We start from the raw sequence: 9,206 nt of genomic DNA on the forward strand, positions 1-9,206 counted from the left end.
TTGCTATGGGACTTCCTTAGCACCATCATTAGCAAGTTGGTCCTTTTTCCCTATTCCAATCCAGTTAGAGTAGGATTACTTTAACAGCCAAATGCGTTTTGAAACAAACCAAATCAGTTTTTGTGGTGCTGGAGTTTTAAGTTTGCCTGGATAATCAGAATGGCAAATAGACCTGACCAACTGTGGTGTGCCTTTCCTTCGATTTTTGCTTGTAACTGTAGTAGCTCGAGAACATGTATGAATCTTGATGTACGTTCTAACTGAGAAAAGATGTGAATTCTTAGTCTTTGCAGCTCGTAAATACCACTTACACCCATCTTTTGCTCCACGACATTTTAACACATATCGACGTGTATCTGACTGGATGATATCAAACTCAAAACCATTTTTACGGGAGGCTACAAACACTAATTCTTGTAATGACTCCTTTTTGCCAAATTCTTGTCCTACAACTAAATCAATACCATCTTCCCATGTATGATTCACGTACACATCTCCTTCTACAGCAGGTGCCACCTCAATATCATCATACATACCAAAGTCTTCATGCACATTATTTCCAACATCTTCACCATCTTCAGCATCTTCACTAACAACATCTTCTTTCTGCGGTTCTGATGGTTCACCTTTGTAAAAAGTATCCATACCATCATTAACATCATCACCATGTTGTGGCTCTGACGGTTGCACAAATCCCTCATTTTGCTCAACATCTGTGATGAGCTCCACATGCAAAACCCTTCTACACTGATTATTATTCACTTGCATTAGATAACCAAATACATCTTCATCATTCCGAACATATGATGGCTTCTTGGGATCCAATATCAGTGGAAAGTAGCTAAGTCTAAGCTGCGTCATAGCTCCATCTACCATAAGCTTTTTGCAAATTTTATCAACCAGCCCATTGTAAGTGATCTCTTCCATAGATGTCTTAATCACTAAAGTATGAATTTCAACCTCTTCTGAGTTCCACCTCATGTATTCACCGTCCTTTGAATAACATCCCCCCGAATCAAAACATATGATTGTGCATCGAGTGTTACTCATCGTTCTGTTAAAAGAAAAAATAAAAACTGTTAGAATATATTTATAGTTGTACACCAGTAGTACTAGTTGCACCAGTTGTCTAAGGAAAACCAGTTGTACTAAAAGCTTCTGGTTACAGATCGACGCTTCTGAAGATTCATACGTATTCTAGTACTCTAGTATACTTAAATAACCAATGTAAATCCCAAACAAACGTATACATAAGTTTACTAACAGAAAAAAAAACCACAAACATAATTTCTAAACCCTAAATGCATATTTTTTTTTTGAAAAGAGAAGAATTTACCTTCAAATCACGTTCTGGGTCGTCGAGATCAGCTGAAGAAATGCTGCAGAATATGTATTTGTCAAGGGTTGAAAATCGCTGAAGCTTCCAGAGTTTTGAAGGAAGATCGCTGAAGCTTCAAGGGAAGGGAGCTGTAAAAAAAAAATTTCTGGTTTCTACGTACAAAGAAGAAGAAAGAAGAAGAAGAGAGTGAGTCCCATTAACATAGGTGGTTGGGCTGGGTAGGTTCAAAGTAAAACCAAAATTAATTGGTGTGGGATGGGTGAGAGGTGAGAGATTGGTTTGGTTTAAAGGGAGTGGGGTCCATTTTTAAATAAAGGTTAAAGTAAAAAGGGTGAAAAATAGGGAGAAATAAAGATGAGTATGTAGAATAAAAGGGGAGTATATAAAATTTTTAAAATTCATTAAGAGCATTTGAGGTTAAAGTTCCCAATTTTTGCCTTTTAATTTGGAGGAGATGGATCAAACAAAGAGAAAATCAATCACTTTGAAGCCATGAAGGAAGAGTCAAGGAAGAGAAAATATATATATATATATATATGTTCTAATATTAGGGCTTAAGCTGTCATTTTCATCAAGAACCTAATCCGTAAAACAAAAAAGCTTTCATACATAAACCTAAGTGTGGAACGTCACCATCTAATTAAACATGTTTTTATTTCTATTTTTTATTATCAAATCCCGAGTTTACATGTCTCTCCATTACAACATATATGATATATCTTCTTGCAATTGCAGGTGACACATTCATTTTCTAGTTAAAAAAAAAAAACCAGAAACAGTTCTCTTTTTTATTCACTCTCTGACGTACGTAAAACGAATATAGAACAAACTGAATCCGAGAACCGAATAAAGTTTTTTTAAAGGTGAATTCTATTGCACTCTTAGCTACTTTTTTGTTTAAATATTAACTATTATTGATGTTTCCTCAAATCAGCTATTTTCATTTACATAAGCGAAAAACGAAACACAAGTTATATTAAGGAGAAGAAAGTTCATGCATCAAACCATTACAGCTAGAGGTTTCGCAAAACTCAATTTCCGAGAAGTAAAAACATGATCACACCACTCAACTTGACCCCAAATCCCTCCTCCTTGACGTCTTTCCACCGAAATCTTCGCACACCAAATCTCATACGTTTTTCCTTCAACTTTATTGAGAGACAAAAGATATTTTCCCACCGTAACTCAAAGTCTTTGAACACCATGTATTTGTCGTCTCAGGCAAAGACTCTTCTAAACCTTTCACCACACTCCAACACTTTTGCTTTGGATCATAAGCTCTTATCTCGTCCTCCTCCCCATCGTAGTAGTACAATACGTCATCAACAACACACGCATCCCTCCACTTCTTAGAATTCAGCTTACCTCAGTATACTTCTGATCAAACCCACCAAACACATATATCCTCGATTCCCCCATGACAAAACTTAGACCGTAAGGCATATGGGGAATTGAAGAGATAAGCACCCAACAACGGTTGTCGTTGGCTTTCCGGCGGTGAATATACAAATGATAATCCTTGGTTTCGTAGTTAAAGAGGACAGTATAGAGACAGTGTTCAATGCAGTTTAACAAGGATCGTCTCGCGTATAGTTCAGAGGATGCAACAAGTGATCGAAAGTGCTTTGAAACAAGGGAGAGTGTTGGATAGTCGCATCTTGGAACACGCGCTAAGATGTCAAATATGACGTCTTCGGGAAGTGACGTAATCAGGGACGACGATGGCGTCTTCTTTGCCCTAATTTTAATTTTATAAGACATTGTAGATTTTGGCTAGAGGATCGCAAAACCCTAATTGTAGGCTCAAATCAACAATCACCGAGACAGAGAGATCTGACAAGATTCCTCTGAATTTAAAACGAGAATAATTCAGGCAACGACAGGTCCGTCAAAAAGAAGATCGAAGAAAAAGCTTGCTTTGGTGTTCGATCGAAAGATATAAGACGAGACCCCTTTTTGTGACCTTTTCTTTTTCTTCGATTTCATCTCATCTTTTGTCATTTTTATTTATTTTGTAATTGTTTTCTCTGTTTTATTGGATAAAATTTCTCGTATAAAGGTAATATTTGGGACTTCTTGAAAAGTTCTCCACACACAAAAAAAAAAGACAAAGGAGGTTTAGGATTCCAAGATTCATTAGGTTTAATCAGGTGTTTCTTGCAAAACAAGCATAGAGAATCATCTAACATTGTAAAAACAGTCTCCTAACAGAAGTAATGCGAACTAGAACAGTATTTTCCGGATGGATATTTGTACACCAAGACTCTGCAATTTCCTCAGTGAATTTGTGAAAACAGAGGTTTCAGCGAAACTGAGTAAAATATAGCGGCCGATGAAAGAAGCATTGAGACTCTTTTTTTGCTTGTGCTTGGTGGGACCAAATCTACGGAAGTTGTCTTTTTTTTTTATTCTATCACCGGAGAGACAGTGATGGAGCTGTTCTTTTGTGAAGTCGACTGTACTTTTTCATCTCAATACGTGCATGCAGATCCCTTTGTTGAGTTTTGACACACCAATGTAATTTGATTTGGATTAACGAAGAGTAGAAACTTGAAATGTTAAAATGTGATTTTGATGAAGAGCACGTCAACTAGAAACTTGAATTACAAGAAAATGTGTCCATAGTCTTCCCTGAATAGCATTTGAGAACAAAAAAATTAACTGCAAGACGCATTGAATGAATAAATATTTGTTAGAAACATGTTCAAGCTTCTTCAGTTCATCGATTTCAGAACTGCGTAGAAATATCATAGGTTTGATTTCCACGTTAAAAAGACAGATATGTTCTAGTTGTGATTAGTGGAGATTGGAGAACATACCTGGTTATTAGAATAAGAATGCATATATTGTTCTACATATGTATATTAGGAATCTAATTTATCAGCTTATATTCTCATCAATGCAATAAGACAAATCACCGATTGGAATTAACTCAATCAAACACTGCTAGCATTTTCTGCGTTCGACCAACTTTACTTCTTGCAGGAGATGGATTAAAACAGAGGCAACGAGAATCAATCACACTTCACACTTCACAGAGAAGCCATGAAGAGCCGGAACAATGAAGAGAGTTGATGGTAGAACAAACCAATTACGAATATTGAGCAAACTGAAACAGATACCAAATCGACTAAATCTATAGCATTTTTTAACTACTTTATCGTTCAAAATAAACTAAATAATTTTTCCTCAAATTAAAATCAGCTTTCATTGACATAAAACGAAATCAGCAAAAAAAGATTTTAGGATAATGAAAAAACAAAACGCAAGTAAAATTCCCAGTCAAAACATGATCACAACACTCAACTTTACCCTAAATCTCTCCTCTTTGACGTCTTTTTAACGAAATCTCCGCACACCAAACCTCCTAATTGGTTCATCCAGCCCCGTTTAGAACAAATTTAAGACCCAGTGATACTAAACTAAAATAGGCCCTATAATATATAATTTTTAGAATTTTAAATAAAAAATTAAAAAAATTCTTTTATTAGTTTAAAAATAAAATTTAGTACAATAAAAACTCAAATATAAAAAATCAAACTACAATATCTAACCAAATCGTATGGTTCTTTTTGCATATTTTGAAGCAAAATCATCTATTAAATTTTCAACATCTAATTCTTCTAAGAAGTCACTTTCAATTGCCATTAAAGCCAACCTATTTAATCTAGTTGACCTCAAATATGTCTTCAATAACTTCAGTTTTGAAAAACTCCTCTCTGCAGAAGCAACAGTAACAGGAATATTTAGTAAAATTCTATATGCAATTGTCACACTTGGAAAACAATTATATCTCTTTAAAATCTCTAAGATATCAATTGCCCCTATATTATCATGAGGTAAAAATTCTTTAGATAATTTTAGTTGAATAAAAAGCTCATAACCATTTATGTCTAACAACTCACCTTTCTTTAGAGCATTTTCAAGACGATTACAATGTAAATTTAGAGTGGTTTCATCTAATGATTTCAATTTTCTAGAACTACATAAAAAACCAAAAATATTTCCATATAACTCATATTGCTCAAATCTTCTACTCAAAGAAACTATAGCTTGATCTACAATATGAAGAAAATAGTGGATTCTAAAAGTATCTTCTGCTGATAACAACGGTTCAACACTATCAACCTCATCAAATTGCCTTTTCCTACGAATAACTCGTTTTCTAGGAAAAATGGGATCAATCTCATTTTCAGCCGCAATTTCTTTAGCGACTATCAAAGCATTAGCAAATCCATTTTCTCTATAATTTTTGAAAAAAGAAACTAAGCCTTTGACCTCTTCCATAGCAACGTCAATTAAAATATCCTTTGTTTGCAACTTTTTGCTAACTAAGTTCACAACATGCAACACTCAAACCAAATAACTACAGCTAACAAAAATTCAAAACTTCCAAGTTCATGCATTGCTAAAGACTTAGCTTCACTTTGTATCATAGGATCATTATCGGTTTCAGCTACTTGAAATAAAGCTTCTCTTATATCAGAAATTCTAAATCTTACCGCTTTGATGCTTTCCACACGACTTTCCCAACGTGTTGTTGATAATGATTTCAAAGTTAAACCTTTCACATTTTCTTTTAAAATTTCCCATCTTTTTGCAGAATTTGCAAACAAAGTATATAAGCGTTGTATTACTCCAAAAAAATCTCTTACCTTCGCAGAAGAATTGCCTATGTCACACAAAATTAAATTGAGACTACGACAACCACATGGAGAATAGAAAGCTCTAGGATTTAAATCCAAAAGCTTCTTTTAAACACCTTGATGCTTACCTTTCATATTTGCTCCATTGTCATATCTTTGGCCTCTCACATTATCAATAACAAGATCTAAAGAAATAAGCACATTTTGTAAAACATCAAAAAGTCCTTGGCCGGTTGTGTCATTGACTTTCAAATATTCAATAAAAAATTCTTCTATTTTAAAAGAATCTGATGACACATCTACGCACCTAATAATTAGAGACATTTGTTCTTGATGACTTGCATCAGGAGTACAATCTAATATAACTGAAAAATATTTTGCTTCTCTTACCTTTGTAATAATTTTAGATTTAATTTGAGAAGAAATCAACAAAATCACCTCGTTTTGGATATTATGACTAAGATAATGCTGATGAATAAGACCACTATTAATACGTTCAACATGCTCTTTCATTATCGGATCAATTTCAGCTAACATTTCTACCAAACCCAAAAAATTACCATTATTATTTTGATACAACTTTTCATTTGTTCCACGAAATGCCAAAGTATGTTTTGCAAGATACTTGACAATAACAATAATTCTAAACAATACCCTTTTCCAATATTCCTTTTCTTTCATAAGATGTTCTTGAGCAGCTTTATCTATTGTTTTATTTTGTTTAAATCTATGTTGCAATTCAATCCAAGCAGCCATGTTACATATATGATCTCTACTTTGTTCATGTTGATATAGCCTTTCACTAAGATGTGTCCAATCTAAAAAAACCCTCATTCACTAATTGACCTTTTCTCGAACCCTTTTTAAAAATCTTACAACAAAAGCAAAAAACTCTATCAAGTTCTTTTGAATAAACAAGCCAATCCCTATCACATGATTCTCCATTTGATAACTTTTTTGTATACAAAGATGAGCAAAATCTCTTACCAAATTTGTTCTTAGGACCTTTTACAATAGATAAATCTCGTTTAGGACCATTTTTTGCTAAGAGATCTATAGAATTTTGATCAAGAGCATCCCAATTTCTTGGATCATATATATCATGTAAAACATGATCATTTATTTCATTTGGTTCATTTTGTTCATTTTCATCATTTTCATTTCCTAATTCATCTTCCTTATCATCGTTAACAATATCATCTACCTGAGAATTTTTAATTAGAAATCTGTCAAGTGCTCCTCTTTGAGATTGAATAATTTTTTCAACCTTTTCTTTTTCTTTTCTTTTTTCATAGCCTGATTTTTGTCCCATAATTATCTACCCCACAAAATAAATAAAATATAATAATGAAAATAGAACCTGGAATGAGAAGATGATGAATTTGTCAAATATAAACCACCGTGAACTTTGAAATTGCACCAAAGGTGGATTATTAAATACCTTCAAAAGAAAAACAATTTTATGATTAGACAAACTATCAATAAAAAAATTAACAAAGAATATGTACGTATATAATATTCTAGGAATTTGTAAAAAAAAAATTAGAATCAAATTTATACCTGTTGTTATTCAATTTTCAAATGCTAAGGCGCTTCTTTCAAAAAGAGATTTTTTTTTCTACTCAAAAACTTAAATCTGAGATATCTGAATATACTATATATTTTGCTTGTTTACTCTAAACCATATATGGTGAACTAATAAAAACAGATGTCATATATATAGGGGTGAAAGGTAAGGTGACTAAAAAACCGTTGAGTATTAATTAATAATTTTTATGAGTAATAATTGTTAAATATTAAACACTTTTAACCATCGAAAATATTAAAAAAAAAACTTTTTGAAAACCAAATATATACGTTACAACCTACAAACCAGTTGAAAACTAATACTTCTTCCGTTGCACAAAGAGTATCGTTCTGACATTCTTCACACAAATTAAGAAATAAGATAAAATGTCTCTTATACACTTATTAATTTGCAGAAAATGACTTTTGGAATCATATTTATAATTAATTTTATGAATTATTAAGGTTAAAAATGGTATTTTATGTTAAAAACTACATTGGAATTATAAAACGACATTCTTTTTGAAACAAAAAAAAGTGTCAGAACGACATTCTTTGTGAAACAGAGGGAGTAATAAAAAGAAAGTAATTATGACAAAAAGCCTCGTAAAAATGTCCTAGACTCCTACTATATTGGTATTATACGTTATTGTTGCTAAAAACTGATTGGACCTCTTCTATAATTTTTTTTTTAATGTTTTAAAAACTACAATGAACCTTAAAATACATGGCCCTGTGTTGTATCCCATGTGACTCGTGTCAAACGTCGGCCCTGGGTTCATCCTTGAATACTTTTGAAAAAAACAAAGCCAGTTTACCACTGTAACTCACAGTCTTTGACCACCACGAATTTCCCATCTTGAGCAACAACTTTTTCATACCTTTCACAAAACTCCAACACTTTTCTTTGGATCATATGCTCTTAGCCTGTTTTGGTCCTGATCGTGGTAGTACAATACATCATCAACAACACACGCATCCCTCCACTTCTTAGAATTCAGAATCTCGTCTATTTCCTTTCCTTTGGCTCGTAAACAAAGCTGTTATGAGAATCCCTAGTGTACAGCTTATGAGCCATCACCACACAACCTGGCCACGTGTCACCTAGATCAATGTCTATCTTTATCACCTCAGGCTCCCACATTAGTGTTTCTGTATCGAACACCATCATCACCTTCTTCAAGACGTAATATCCAATTACGTAAATTCTCCCATCAATGATGCCAGCGATTGTACAATAAATGGGCACAGGCATGCTGGGGAGAGGTTGCATGCTGTGAGATAGACAGTTGATTCTGTCAAAGTAATTTGCGGAAGTCATTTATTCATCAGCCTAAATGCACATATATATACATGTACATTAGTCAACTTTGAGTTAAAAACTAGCAATGTAGGATAAATTACTCTAATAGTTCTAATAACTAACTATACAAAGCCCAATAAGCCTAATATCTCCTAATACCCTCCCTCAAGTTGGAGCATGGAGATCTCGAATGCACACTTGCACAAAATTCCTTTGAACGGACGTCCTTCAAGTGCTTTAGTGAAGATATCCACCAGCTGTTGAGTAATAGAAACATGTTGGGTCTGAATAATTCCAGCCTGTATGTCATCTCGAATGAAATGACAATCAATCTCCACATGCTTCGTTCTCT

Source organism: Eutrema salsugineum, unplaced genomic scaffold, assembly GCF_000478725.1.
Source record: "Eutrema salsugineum unplaced genomic scaffold, Eutsalg1_0 scaffold_10, whole genome shotgun sequence".
In the NCBI taxonomy this organism is placed as follows: Eukaryota; Viridiplantae; Streptophyta; class Magnoliopsida; order Brassicales; family Brassicaceae; genus Eutrema; species Eutrema salsugineum.